Source organism: Cryptomeria japonica, chromosome 11 (genome assembly GCF_030272615.1).
Source record: "Cryptomeria japonica chromosome 11, Sugi_1.0, whole genome shotgun sequence".
NCBI classification, from domain to species: Eukaryota; Viridiplantae; Streptophyta; class Pinopsida; order Cupressales; family Cupressaceae; genus Cryptomeria; species Cryptomeria japonica.
Genome location: NC_081415.1, coordinates 19,701,022 through 19,718,011, shown reverse-complemented (window position 1 = coordinate 19,718,011; position 16,990 = coordinate 19,701,022).

The following is a 16,990-nucleotide window of genomic DNA, read 5'->3' as shown; positions in this document are numbered from 1 at the left end:
TATGGCAAAAGAAGATGTAAGTTGTCTGTGGCATAAAAGGATGAGACACATTAGCTTTGTCAGTCTTGTCAAAGTCATCAATACAGAAGTGGTAAGAGATATGCCAACAATCTCAAAACCTTCAAACACCATTTGCAATCATTGCCAACTTGAGAAGCAAACAAGGGTACTAAGCTTCAAGGCAAAGGAGTATTCAACATCTAATCCATTGGAGCTCATCTATATAGATCTTTGTGGATCAACTCAAACAAAATGTATGCAAGGTGAAGGTTACTTTATGTTGTTAATTGATGATTACTCTAGATTTACTTGGGTTACTTTTTTGAAAGAAAAATCTAAAGAAGTTTCAGATATTTAAGGCTTTAATAGAAAATGAAACTGGATTAAAAATGCCTAAGATCCAATAAAGTTTGCAAGTTCACCTCAAATGAATTAGAGGAATTTTGTGAAAGGCATGGAATAAGAAGACACTTCTTAGCTATGTAATAATTTAAAGTACAAATGTTCATATAGATGATAACATACACCATGAAGAAATAAATCAAGTAGTTTTTCATGAAGAGGGAGAAAGTTGCAAAGAAGAAGATAAATAAGTAGAGAACAAAAAATCTACAACACCGACAAAGGCACCCAAAACACCATCAAGGCTTGTTTAGAAAATTCATCCAAAAGACTTTTATTGGAGACCTGGATATAGAAATTTAGACGAGGAGATCAATCACCACACTCTGACATATGTCTCTACTTTCTAAAATTGAACTCAAATATTTAATGGAAGCCAACAAAGACACACATTGGCTAAGTTCCATGGAAGAAGAGTTGAATCTAATGTAGAAAAATCAAACTTGGGAACTTGTTCCAAGACCCAAGGACAAAAAAAAGTAATTGGTACCAAGTGGGTTTTAAAAAATAAGCTATACAAAGATGGTCAAGTGGTAAGGAATAAAGCAAGGTTGGCATCTAAAGGCTCTGCACAAGTAGAAAAGGTTGACTTTGAAAAAATATTTCCCCCAATTGCACGACTAAAGGCCATAAGGATGTTCCTAGCATTTGCTTGTCACAAAAAAATCAAAGTTTACCAAATGGATGTCAAATCAACATTTTTCAATGGACATCTAGAAGAGGAGGTTTATATTGAATAAGCTGAAGGAATCATCTTGTTAGAGAATAAAGATTATGTATGCAAACTTAAAAAATCTCTTTATGGATTAAAGTAAGCTCCTAGAGCTTAGTATTCTAGATTGGATAATACTTGCAAAATCAAGGGTTCAAAAGAGGTGTAGTAGATAACAATCTCTATTTCAAAGTTGAAGATGATCATTAATTGATTCTTGTGCTATATGTAGACAATGTCATCTTTGGAGGCATAAAAAACAAAATGTGTCAAGATTTTGCTCGAAAGATGCAAAACGAGTTTGAAATGTCTTTGTTGGGTGAACTCTCTTTCTTCTTACGATTACAAGTCTCTCAATTTAGCAATAGAATTTCATTTCACAAAACAAGTATGCTAAAGAGACGCTAAAAATGTTTATAATGGGTATGTTAACCAAGTTGTGGTACCAAAAGGGGGTTGTGAGACATGGACCAGCTCTGATACCATGTGAGATTTTGCCAAGATCAAGAGGCAATGGAAAGCACAAATAAGAGAGACAAAATATATGATAGAAATAAACTGTATTCTATCAAGATGAAAATACTGATCAATTGGATCATCAAGCGATTGTTGTTACATACAATGAATATGAGCCTGCTTATATAGGCAAGGCTATATGGATATGTGAGCACACAAACATGACATGTGGCTCAATAAGAAACAAGGGTAGGTAGGGAATAGGTGTGGGTAGGTAGGAGAAACAATATAATAGTCCACATGAGGTGGATCACCCACTGAATGTGGAGTGTAACAACAAGATCAACACCATAAAAGGTGGAAATTCTCCTACACACACTATCCCAATGTGGCACAAACACCCCAGTGTCTCATACCCAAACTACTATGAAATGCATGTACCTAAGTAAACTTAAGTAAGGTGTAATAATATCCAAGATGAATAATTATTTACACCAACAGGGGTCTTAAGATGCCACTTTTTTTTTTTGAAATCAACGAAGTCTGAACTTCAACGACAAATTGAAGATAGTTACACTCCAAATTTGAAGATGCAACAAGAACAAGAGTCAGAGTGCTTAGAGTCTACTTTCTAAACTAGTAATTTGTTTTGAAAATGGTGGAGATTAAGAGCTTCAAAAAGGGGGGCCACAAAAAGTGGTCCTGTTTTTATGCAAAAAACATAACATAGTGTCTGTTGTGGCCCCCCGAAAATGTTAGATTTTTTTTGAATTTTTAAAATCACTTTGGTGATAAATTAGCTAATACCTTGTAGTTTATGCTAGATTTTTCAGCTAATTTTTTAATGAGTATATGATTTTTTACTAATTTTCGAAGTGGACACATCTTGAAAAATAGAAATTTGAGTGTGCTCCCCCCTAAAATCATTGATAACTAATCAAAAATCAAAACTTTTTTGTTTTAAATTGTGTAGAATGGAGTCTAGTTTCTAAAAATGTAAGTTTCTTCAAAATCCGACGAACGTGTAAAAAAACTATACCCAAAATAGTGCATGTTGGTTTTTGACCAAAAATGGGCATACTAACAAAAGAAATTATAGATGAAAGCCTTAACGAAATCAAAATGTGAAAAGAATTACATGCTTGGATAGCTAAGAGAGAGATCGAGGTCTCTATGGTGTTTTTTTAGTTTTATTGAAACACGTGCAAACCTGATGGAGACCACAACCAAAAATATGTGAAAATTTTCTAATCTTTTGTTAAATACACGTCTCAGGCCTAAAATGGTCATCCAACCCTTTGGGTTGGATACCCAAGTACAATCCAACCTAAAGGGTTGGTGGTTTCCAATGCAAACCATTTGGCGAGCACCAAATATGGCGCTCTCCAAATGAGAAAAAATGACTTTTCCCATTTAGCACACGCCAAATGAGAAAAGTCAATTTTTTTCATTTGGTGAGCGCCAAATGTCCTGCATTGCCCAATTTGAAGGTTTTGTGATGCAAATTTTTTAACTTGGGCACAAGTTATACCCATCCCGAGAGGAGAATATATACATGAAATATAATATTTAAGTATAAGTCACTTTAAGTTATATTTCATGTATATATTGGCAGGATGTTTGATAGTGGTTTCAACTCTATAGGAGTTATAATGTAGATTCTAGTTTTTAGAGGATCATATTGAATTTCATACTTAGTCAAATTTCAGTAATCAACATACTCCTATTAGCATTCTTTAGAACCGTATCTCACTATCTTTATCTTCCCTAAACTCTACACCTATCTCTCTCCCTCTCTTGTCTCTCTCACTTCTCTCTCCCCTCTCTAGGTATATCCCACCCTCTCTACCTTTAATCCCTTCCTTGTACCCTAATTTATATCCTTGACTCCCTTCCTCTCTTTTCTCTCTTGCTCTCTTATTATTTCTCTCCCCTCCCACTCGTTTCTCTTGTTCACTACTGATCCCTTCTATCCTCTCTCTCTCCCCATATCGAGGGCTCTCCTTCCCTCCCTATTCACCTCACTACCTCTCCCTCCCTATATTATTATGCACCTCTCTCTCCCCCTCTATTTTTCTCACTTATCTAATTGTCTACCGTCTAGTTCTCTCCCTCCCTCTCCACCTTTATCTCCCTTTCCCTTGCTCCTATCTATTTATGAACACTCTCCCTCTCTTTCTCTCTCCAAACCTAGATCCATCTCCCCATTCTCTAGGTCTCTCACTCCCTCCATTTCTACCTCTCCATCCATCCCCTCTTACTCATCTCTTTGTTCTTCTACCTCTTCTCTTCTCTCTCCCTTCCCTCTCTAGATCTCTCCCTTCCTTTCTTCCCCTCTCCATTTATATCTCCTCCCCCCACTCTCTCATTATCTCTCTTCCTCTCTCATTCTCTATCTTCATTGTCTAGTTCATTAACTCTCCAACCTGCCCTCCCTCCCATCTCTAGGTTTCTCCCTCCCTTCCTCTCCACCTATATACCTTTGCATATAGTTCTCGTTACCCACCTCTCTTTATCCCCCTCTATCTATCTCACTCCTCTCTCGCAATCTAGGTCTCTCACCTATCTATATGTCCCCTCTATAGTTCTCTCTCTCCCTCTCTATCTCTCTCTCCCTCCTCCTTAACCCTATCCCTTTATGAACTCCCTCCTCTTCTCTTCCTCCCCTAACCTCTTTATCTCTTCCTTCCATAGGTCTCTCACTTCATGTCTTCCTCTCCATCCATCCCCTCTTACTCCTCTCTTTTTTCTTCTATCTCCTATCTTCTCCCTCCCTCCCCTCTCTATGTATCTCTCTTCCTTTCTTCCCCTCTCCCTCTATATCTCCCCATCCATACATACCCCCATATATATCTCACTCCCCCACTTTTTAATTCTCTCTCACTCTTGTATTCTCTCTCTACATTCTATGTCATCAACTTTCTCTCTCCCCTCTCTAGGTTTCTCACTTCCTTCTTCTCCACCTATCTACCTCTACATCAAGTCTCATTACTCACCTCTCTCTCGCCCCCTCTATTTGTCTCAATCCTCTCTCTTGTCATCGAGGTCTCTCATCTCTCTTTTCTCGTATATTATGACCCCTAATGACATGTAATGGGTCATATGGTGTCCTAAGGGGTCATAGGACACCATATGACCCCTTAGGACACCATATGACCCATAATGATACCATATGGTGTCCTAAGGGGTCATAGGACACCATATGACCCCTTAGGACACAATATGACCCCTAAAAACACCTAAGGGGTCATATTGCGTCCTAAGGGGTCATAGGACACCATATGACCTCTTAGGTTGCCATATGACCCATAACAACACCATATGGTGTCCTAAGTGGTCAAGACACCATATGACCCCTTAGAACATCATACGACCCATAACAACACCATATGGTGTCCTAATGGGTCATAGGACACCATATGACCCCTTAGGTGTTGTTAGGGGTCATATTGTGTCCTAAGGGGTCATATGGTGTCCTATGACCCCTTAGAACACCATATGACCCCTTAGTACACCATATGGTGTCGGTATGGTTTGTATGGTGTCCTATGACCCCTTAGGAAACCATATGACCCCCTAGTACACCATATGGTGTCAGTATGGTCCTATGGTATCTTATGATCCCTTAGGGTACCATATGACCCCTTAGGACACCATACGACCCATAATGACAACATAAGGTTTCCTAAGGGGTCATATTGTGTCCTAAGGGGTCATAGGACACCATATGACCCGTTAGGACACAATATGATCCCTAACAACACCTAAGGGATCATACGACACCATATGACCCCTTAGGACACCATACCACCCATAACGACACCATATTGTGTCCTAAGGGGTCATATGGTGTCCTAAGGGGTCATAGGACACCATATGACCCCTTAGGACACCATACGACCCATAACGACACCATATTGTATCCTAAGGGGTCATATGGTGTCCTAAGGGATCATAGGACACAATATGACCCCTTAGGACACTATGACCCTTAACAACCCCTTACGGGGTCATAGGACACCATATGACCATTTATCACACCAAACAACTTATAATGACACCATATGGTATCCTAAGGGGTCATAGAACACCATATGACCCCTCAGCACACCATACGACCCATAACGACACCATATGGTGTCCTAAGTGGTCATATGGTGTCCTAAGGGTTCATAGCACACTATATAACCCCTTAGGATACCATACGACCCATAAAAACACCAAGTGGTGTCCTAAGGGGTTGCAAGACACCGTATGACCCCTTAGGACATAATATGACCCCTGACAACACCTAAGGAGTCATATGTTGCCCTAAGGGTACACCATATGACCCCTTAGGACACAATACAACCCATAACGACACCATATGATGTCCTCAGGGGTCATATGTTGTCCTAAATGGTCATAGGACACCATATGACCCCTTACGACACAATATGACCCCTAATGACACCTAAGGGGTCATATGGTGTCCTAAGGGGTCATATGACACCATATGACCCCTTAGGACACAATATGACCCTTAACGACATCTAAGGGATCATACGGTGTCCTAAGGGGTCATAAGGCACCATATGACCTCTTAGGTTACCATACAACCCATAACGATACCATATGGTGTCCTAAGGTGTCATAGGACACCACATGACCCCTTAGAACACCATACGACCCATAACAACACCATATGGTGTCCTAAGGGGTCATGGGACACTAGATGACCCTTGAGGACACCATATGACCCATATTGACACTATATGGTGTGCTAAGGGGTCATAGGACACCATATGACCCTTTTGGAACACAATATGACCCCTAACGACACCTAAGGGGTCATAGAACACCATATGACCCCTTAGGACACAATATGAACCCTAACGACACGTAAGGGGTTATATGGTCTCCTAAGGGGTCATAGAACATAATATGACCTCTAATGACCCCTTAGGGGGTCATAGGACACCACATGACCCCTTAAAACACCATATAGCCCATAACAACACCATATGGTGTCCTAAGGGGTCATACAACACCATATGACCCCTTAGCACACCATACGACCCATAATGACACCATATGGTGTCCTTCATTTGACACCATATGACTCCTTAGGACACCATATGACCCATAACGATGCCATATGGTGTCCTAAGTAGGACACAATATGACCCCTAACAACACCTAAGGGGTCATATGTTGTCCTAGGGGTTCATAGGACACCATATAACCCCTTAGGACACAATATGACCCCTAACGACACCTAAGGGGTCATATGGTGTCCTAAGGGGTCATAAGACACCTAATGACCGCTTAGGACACCATACGACTCATAATGACACCATATGGTGTCCTAAGGGGTCATATGACACCATATGACCCCTTGAGAATAGAGAGAGAGATGATGACCTAGAGAATGAAGAGAGAGAATAAGAGAGTAAGGAAGATATATGAGAGACTCATATGGTGTTTTATGACCCCTTAGAACACCATATGACCCCTAACAACACCATATGGTGTCCAAAGGGGTCATATGATGTCCTAAGGGGTCATATGGTGCTCTATGACCCCTTAGGACACCGTATGACCCCACATGACACCATATGACCCCTAAGGACACCATATGGTGTCCTAAGGGGTCATATAGTGTCTTAGAGGTTATATAGTGTCCTATGGGGTCATATAGTGTTCTATAACCCCTTAGGACACCATATGACCCCTAACAACACCAAATGGTGTCCTAAGGGGTCAGATGGTGTCCTAAGGGGTCATATGGTGTTCTATGACCCCTTAGGACACCATATGACCCCTAACATCACCATATGGTGTCCTAAGGGGTCATATGGTGTTATATGACCCCTTAGGCCACCATATGACCCCATACAACACTATATAATCCCTAACTATAACATATGGTGTCATAAGGGGTCATATGGTGTTCTATGACCCCTTAAGACACCATATGACCCCTAATGACAACATATGGTGTCGTAAGGGGTCATATAGTGTTCTATGACCCCTTGGGACACTATATGAGCCCTCAAGACACCATATGACCCCTTAAAAACACCATATGGTGTCCTAAGGGGTCATATGGTGTTCTATGTCCCCTTAGGACACCATATGACCCCTCATGAAACCATATGGTGTCCTAAGGGGTCATAGAACACCATATGACTCTTTAGGAGACCATATGACCCCTAACAACATCACATGACCCCTTAGGACACCATATGGTGTTATTAGGGGTCATATGGTATCCTAAGGGGTCAAAGGAACATCATATGACCCCTAAAAACACCATATGACCCCTAACAAAACCATATGACCCCTTAGGACACCATATGACCCCTAATGACACCATATGGTGTTGTTAGGGGTCATGTGGTGTCCTAATGGGTCATAGAATATCATATGACCCCTTAAGACACCATATGATCCCTAATGACACCATATGACCCCTTAGGACACCATATGACCCCTAACGACACCATATGACCCCTAATGACACCATATTGTGTCTTGAGGGGTCATATGGTGTCTTAGGGGTGCTAGAACACCATATGACCCCTCAAGACACCATATGACCCCTTAGGACACCATATGGTGTCGTTAGGGGTCATATGGTGTCCTAAGGGGTCATGTGGTGTCACTAGGGGTCATATGGTGTCCTAAGCGGTCATATGGTATTTTATGACCCATTAGGATGCCATATGGCCCCTTAGGACACCATATGACCCCTAACAATAGTATATAGTGTTGTTAGGGGTCATATGGTGTCCTAAGGGGTCATATGGTGTCATAAGGGGTCATATGGTGTTCTATGACCCCTTAGGACACCATATGACCCTAAAGACCACCATATGATGTCCTGAGGGGTCATATGGTGTCGTTAGGGGTCATATGGTGTCATTAGGGGTCATATTATGTCCTAAGGGATCATATGGTGTTCTATGATCCCTTAGGACACCATATGACCCCTAACAACACCATATGGTGTCCTAAGGGGTCATATGATGTTTTATGACCCCTTAGGACACCATCTGACCCCTTAGGACACCATATGATCCCTAAGGACACTATATGGTGTCCTAAGGGTTCATATGGTGTTGTTAGGGGTCATATGGTGTCCTAAGGGGTCATCTGATGTCGTTAGGGGTCATATGGTGTCCTAAGGCATAATATGATGTTCTATGACCCATTAGGACACCATATGACCCCTTAGGACACCATATGGTGTCGTGAGGGGTCATAGGGTGTCGTATGGGGTCATATGGTGTCCTAAGGGGACATAGAACACCATATGACCCCTTAGGACACCATACGGTGTTTTTAGGGTTCATATGGTGTCTCGAGGTCTCATATGGCATCCCAAGGGGTCACATAACACCATATGACCACTTAGGACACCATATGTTGTCATTAGGGGTCATATGGTGTCCCAAGGGGTCATAGAACACCATATGACCCCTTAGGACACCATATGGTGTTGTTAGGGATTATATGGTGTTGTATGGGGTCATATGGTGTCCTAAGGGGTCATAGAGAATCATATGACCCTTTAGGACACCATATGACCCCTTAGGACACCATATGGTGACATTAGGGGTCATATGGTGTCCTAAGGGGTCATGAGTACCATATGACCCTTTAGGACATTGTATGACCCCTTATGAAACCATATGACATGTCCTAAGAGGTCATATGGTGTCTCAAGGGGTCATAGAACACCTTATGACCCCTAAGGACACCATATGACCCTTTAGGACACAATATGACCCCTCAAGACACCATATGGTGGTCTTAGGGGTCATATGGTGTTCTAAGGGGTCATAGAACACCATATGACCCGTTATGACACCATATGACCCCTAACGACATGATATGGTGTCGTTAGGGGTCATTTGGTGTCCTAAGGGGTCATATGGCATCCTAATGGGTCATAGAATATCATATGACCCCTTAGGACACCATGTGACCCCTAACGACACCATATGACCCCTTAGGACACCATATGACCCCTAATGACACCAAGGGGTAATATGGTGTCATAAGGGATCATATGGTGTCATAAGGGGTCATAGAACACCATATGACCCCTTAGGACTCTGTATGGTATCGTTAGGAGTCATATGGTGTCATTAGGGGTCATATGGTGTCCTAAGGGGTCATATGATGTTCTTAAGGGTCATAAAACACCAAATTACTCCTTAGGACACCATATGACTCCTTAGGACACCATATGGTGTCGTTAGGGCTCATATGGTGTTCTAAGATATCATATGGTATCCTAAGGGGTCATAGAACACCATATGACCCCTTAGGACACTGTATGACCTGTAACGACACCATATGACCTGTAACGACACCATATGACCCCTTAGGACACCATATACTTGTAACGACACCATATGTTGTCCTAAGAGGTCATATGGTGTCCTAAGATAGATGGTAATGGTTTCCTAAGGGGTCATATGGCCCACCATACTCCTGCACATACCCAGATAGGTTATATAGAGATATAAGATACCTAGAGGGGGAGAGAGGCATGAGAGACCTAGATAGGGAGAGAGAGGGAGAGAGAGGGAGAGAGAGAGAGAGAGAGAGAGAGAGAGAGAGAGAGAGAGAGAGAGAGAGAGAGAGAGAGAGATGGGAGAGAAAGGTGGAGAGGGAGAGAGAGAACTAGAGGGTGGACAATTAGATAAGTGAGAAACCTAGAGGGGGAGAGAAAGGTGGGTTATAATATAGGGAGGGAGAGACAGTGAAGTGAATAGTGAGGGAGGGACAACCTTAGATATGGGGAGAGAGAGGATAAAAGGGATAGGCAATGACCAAGAGAAAGGAGTGGGAGGGGAGAGAAACAATAAGAGAGTGAGAGAGAAGAGAGAGGGAGCGAGTCAAGGATAGAGAAGTGAGAGAGACGAGAGGGAGAGAGATAGGTCTAGAGTTTGGGGAAGATAAAGAGACTGAGATACATAGCTAAAGAATGCTAATAGGAGCATGCTAATTACTAAAATTTGACATGTCAATTACTAAAATTTGACTGAGTCTGAAATTTAATACAATCCTCTAAAAACTAGAATCTACATAGAAGTCCTATAGAGCTATACTTAAATGTTATATTTCATGTATATATTCTCCTTTGGGGGTGGATATAACTTGTGCCCAAATTGGAAAATCTACACACTCACAAAACCTTCACATTGGACAATGTAAAACATTTGATGCTCACCAAATGCAAAAAATTGACTTTTCACATTTGGCGAGCACCAAATTTGGCGAGTGCTGAATGTGAAAATTCAAAATTTTGCATTTGGTGAGCGCCAAATAGGGCGAGAGCCATATTTGGTGCTCGCCAAATGGTTTGCTTGGGAGAATACCAACCCTTTGGGTTGGATTTTCCTTGGGCATCCAACCGGTAGGTTTGGACGACCTTTTCATGCCAATGACACATTTTTATGAAAAGGTAAAAAGTGGCACCTTTTTGGTACCACAACTTGGTGCACTTACCCGAATGGAGGATTGCAATCCTATGAGTACACTAATTTTTCACAAGGTGAAATTAAGTAAGGATGGTGAATCTCCCGAAGAGAACCAAACTCTCTACAAATCTATGATAGGAAGTTTTTTTTATATGGCAACCTCAAGACAATATTATGTAGGTAGTTAGGAAAGTAGCAAGGTTTCAAGCAGCTCCTAAAGAGACACATGTACAAGCAATGAAGAGAATCTTAATATTTAAAAGGAACCTTGGATTTTGGCTTATGGTACCCAAGAGGTGAAGATTTCACTTTAAGAGCATATACAAATGCTAATTGGATAGGTAGTTTGGATGATAGAAAGAGTACCAGTGTGAGTGCATTATTTTTGGGTAACAATCTTGTTTCATGGTTTAGCAAGAAACAAACTTCAATCTCCCTATTTACTACTAAAGAAGAATACCTAGCAACAAACTCATGTTATACTCAAGTTCTTTCGACGAGGCAAATTTTGAAAGATATAAAAGTGGAGTATGATCACCCAATATCTATATTTTGTGATAATACAAGTGCTATTAATATACCTACAAATCCAGTGATGCACTCCAGGACTAAACACATTCTCATCAAATATCATTTCTTGCGAGAACAAGTAGTAGATCAACAAGTGAAATTGGAATGTGTTGCCACCAAAGAACAAGTTGTGGATATATTCACAGAGCCTCTTCCCAAAGAGACTTTTGAGTTCCTTAAACAAAAGTTAGGGGTGATACCCTCTCCTTCCAAGGAGAACTATACATAGGGGATAGCTCTTCATTGCACTACCATAAAGCTCTATAGATGCCTTTGTCATTCATGTCAAAAGGGGAGATGATAAGTAAAGGGGAGCATTGGAGAAAGGGAGAGAATTGTATATCTGATATCATTTCCTTGAGAGGTTGCCATCAATGACAAAGGGAGAGATTGTTGAAAAGTTTGTCGTTCGTGTCATGTTGAACAAGTCATTATGTCATGCCCCTAATTTGATACACCATAATTAGCAATACTCATTCCTAAATTAGTAGACCCCAAATGATTAAACTATTTTACAAAGTAAGACTTCATGATTTCAAGAATTGAATATGCTACAACAATCAAGTTATTACAACATAGGGATAATAAAGCTTACCAATTGATTGACCCTCTCTCCCTCTAGCAATAGCGATCTCCTCTAAATAGAATGAAAGATTAGTTTAAAAATAAACAATAAAGCATGAAGAAGCACGAAAAGTCAAACTGTTGAAAAGAGACACCCCTCCATTCAATGGTCACCACTTAAGGGAAAGACATAACCCTCCACCCGATGGAAGGGTATAAGAGATTATTCCAACACTCAAGGGAAGGCATCAAACCAAACACTCAATATTGGATAAGCCATGAAATATACATCAGATCGAATGAATGCCACACCAATGCATATACTACTGAGAAATACATTGTTATAATTGTATCATAGTAGCCATTAAACTACATTTTATTTGTGAAATTCTGTAAAATTTTTATTATATATTGAGTATATGTATGATATTGGAACCTTTCATATTAAAATTTTGAGTACTTCCAACCATGATAGAAGGAAAGTAGGCCTACATGAGGGTATGGTGATGGGAAACTCCTCTTGGCATGCCACCTCTATGAGGGGACTAGATGGTTCTATTAGGCCAAGGGGGTATAAGGGTATTACCCTTGGGCCTAGAGGAGATGACTTTCAGGGCACCTTGTTGTAACCTCTTTCCCCCATCATGGTGCATCAATACAAGGAGCCCAATCATAGAGAAAAGGAAAAGGTTGGCAAGATGAGGGGATAATGGATAGTGGAGACCTCACTCAGTAGACCACCTCATATAGATGGCATGTGCCACATGAGGTCGAGAGGGATGGTATATCATCTCTTGGGCATAGGGTAGAGGATCTGAGACACCCTGTTGAAGACACTCTTCCCCATGCTCTCCTATAGTTAAGCCTCCCAAAGATATTTAAAATGCTTTATGATTGAATTAATAATTCTGCTATGAATACCAATGCTTAATTATGGGAATCTGATTATTGAAATTATTGTTGTAAGTGGTTTCTAATCTATTGTAGGGTTTCAATCAAGTGAAAGGCACTCTCTAACCCCACTTGTTTACTTAGAAATTAGGAATTAGGGCATTCCCAAATAGGGTACATTACACATTGATGTGAAAGAAAAAATAATGCAAATCTACAAACAATGCCAAGGATGCCTAAACACTCCATGATTAGTAAATCACGACTTCATGATCAACAAACCAATTTGACTTCATCTATGATCAAGTAACTTGAAGATGGCAATCTATTTTGAACAAGAGCACACTATGGCAATATGGTCGACTAGATTATCCTCATATCTTAGTAGCAATATGGCCAACTAGATTATTAAGAATCTCTTTCTCGAGACAAAATTAATGTGATTCATTAAAGTGGTGTTTTATTATGGCTTGCAAAGGATGTGATCACCTAATTAATCTAATGGATGACTAGGAGCAATGACATAATTCATATGTTGGCCAATTTGTTAAGGAAAAAACATAATTAATATGTTGGCTGATTTAACATAAGGAGCAATTAATAAAGTGTAAAGGCATAATTAATAAAGTGGTGTGATTTGGTTGGCAAACCAAAAGATGTATATAAAGAGATGCGATTAAGAGATGTATATTGTTAAAGAAAATATTTATCAAAGAGGTACAATTTATGATTGACTGTCTATTTGTTGAAAAGACATGATGCCTTTTTAGAAGGGAAATGCATGTCTTAGAAAGATATAGAGAGATAGAGATTGAAAATTAAGGATAAGAGTGTATTGTGAGTGAAAAGACAATCAAGCATATACACCAAATTTACGAGGAGTTGTTAATGAGAAGACAATTTCCAGATGTAATGAGAAGAGTATAAGGAGTTCATAAAATATTTACATGAGGAGATTGTGACCATTTTCTTGCCAAATTTATGATCAATTTATAGCAAATATGAAAAGGTAAGTATAATGGTTTGAAGAAGTGAGTATAGCTTTTGTAAAGACAATTTGAATGAGGGGTCGATGCCTCTAGTGAGTTCATGCTTACAAAATGAACGAGGGGTGGTGCCCCTAATGAGTTGATGCTTTCAAAGAGAAGGATTGGTGCCTCTAACAGGTTGCTGCCTACATAATTTGTAACAAGAAGATTAATACAAAATAAATTTGTCGTGGTTTTATCTCGATAGGGTTTACACAAAGAGAATGAGGGCTTGGTGCCTACAACATTTGTAACAAGAATATTAATACAAACAATAATTTTGTCGTGGTTTTCTGTGGACGGGGTTTCTACGTAAACTTTGTTGTTGTTGAGTTGGTCATTGTTTGATTTCACATATGTGCTAATTTAGATTAGAACTTGAAAAAATTAAATACATTTTAAAAGGTAAAAAAAATATTCTTATATTGATTCGACCCACCCTGTTTCAGTATAATTGTGTGCTCATCAAGCAAGGCACTCATACAGTCGAAGACTATCAAATCATACTAGAAAAGTTAACTACCTTACAAAATCTCTCGTTGACCCTCTTCCCATTACTCTATTTTACTTTACTTGCATCCTACTAAATTTGATATGATTTATTGGTGGCTTATATATGACATCATTAATAGTAAAATGATTTATTAACAAATATGATACCAATGTCTAAGAGCGATTCTTGACAGGGGAAGAGTTTGCAAAGCACAAAATGAGGCAAACAATAATCAACAGTTCAACTCCTTGCTTTGATCTATTTTCCTGAAAAATGTTGAGCACGACCTAAAAAAAATGGGTGAATATATAAAGGGATAATTAAGTACATTTCATACACCTTAAGTATTCATTGGTCTTATTCTATTCCCTGGTTTCAGAGATCTACAAATATTTTATCTAAACAGTGTTGAATGCCGACATCGTTATCATCGTGTTAGTATTCCATTATAATATAGATTGGGTCATCGATCTATTTAAAAATCTTCAAAGACTTCTTTATTCTAGATGAAGTGTACCTTAAGAAAAGTTTAATCTAACAAACAACTCAGAAGCATACCGGGGTATAAAATTTAGCATTATATGATCAAAGTTTGCATTTATCTTTTGAATGTTTATTTTTTATCATAATATTTACTATTTTAATTACCTTTCAATATATACTTCAACCTATGGGCATTGTTGCCAGTTTATCACTAGTTTTTAATATTTATGAATAAATTCACTGTGGATATTTGATCAAGCTGTTTATCTATGTCAAATGTTAGCGTGATGTTGACAGTAGACTATTACTAAAGTTCATTGTAGACTGTTCCTATATTCTTTTATTTACTTTATAATCAGCTTTGTTCAACAGAACTAAAATAATAAATTAATGGGTATTTTCTTAAGAAAGCAATGCTACCCTAGAGAGTTATTAAGATTAAAATAACATATTTAAGAACCTTTTCAATGTTGGTAAAAAGATTTCAGTTGAGATACGAAGTTTTAATTCAATGTTCTCTAAGGACACATCCCAAGTGCCTAGACAACCATCCTGAATATTTCAGAAGATGCAGGGGCAGAGGAACAGAGAAAGGACATCCCTTTCCTCAATACCTTGGCATCCCCCATGACTACACCTTGTAAACAGATTTAAAAGCGTGGTAGGCTGACAATTAAGTTCTTGTGACGAAGATCAAACCTTTGCAGGCAGACTAGAGAGGGGCTTGAAGAATTATAAGTTAAGCCTTCTAAATTTAGCCAAACTAAATTAATACTAGAATATGTCATGATTCCAGTTCATTCATAAATTCCAATTGAGCCAACACATATTCACAAACAAAATAATAAACATCAAGTCCTTGACGTCTATTTTACTAAACAAAAGCAAGAACGCAGACAACCAGGCATGACTAGTTGGAAGCAAGGAATAAAAAGGCAGCAATTAATTACTTCAAGTACCTACTAAATGGAAAGCGCACTTGTTATCTCCACTTACTAATGGTGACCGAAGGTTTAATCGGTGCCAACAAAAAGCATCGTTCTGGATGGAAGCTAAATTACTGAGGTGTAAGATCCAAAGGAAATACATTCAACTAATCAAACCCTTTCTTAATCTTGGTTTAAACTTACATCGGATGAGATTGACTCAAACACCTACACGGTTGCTACCTTTTAAATGTAGATTAGTTTTAATAGTTATAAACTTTGTATAGGCTCATGTTTATAGTTTTATTATATATTTTTCAATGTTTTGTTTTTTAAATTTTCAGATTTTTTGATAGTTTCAATTTAATTATATTTTAAAATTCAAATATTAATGTATACATTATTTTAAATTTATTTGCAAGTTTATTGGAGAAACTTTCAATATTGATAAAGAGATTGTAGTTGAGAAATCAAATTTTGTTTAATATGTTCATCTTTGCAAATTAAAATACCATGGTAGCCAGATATTTAAGCAACTCTGCTTCTTGTGTCCAGCACTAGTGAAAAAAATGCAGTTGAGAAACAGTAATAAAGATATTATGGCCAGGATCCCAAGGCATCTTATATTTTTAGAGGCCCTAACGATATGCTGCCTGCTCTAGCCATATGTTGCTTTGTCTTGTTTGACGTGTTCATCTTTGCGAATTTAAATACCATGGTAACAAGGAACTTAAACAACCCAGCCGCTTGTGTACAGCACTGGTGAGAGAGGTTTGTAGATATAAATAACAAAGTGCATGCCATTCTTAAAGTAGGAGAATGAATTTTGAGGGCTTGAGATGTTTTAAATTTTTACTTAAAAAACCACTATATCATATGTTCAGGCTTAAATGGCCTCCACATGTGCCTTCCTTGTGGGGTTTCGGCTGCCAATAGATCCTTGGACTGACTTCCTTACTCACCACCAACTCCTTTATCACTTCTGCACA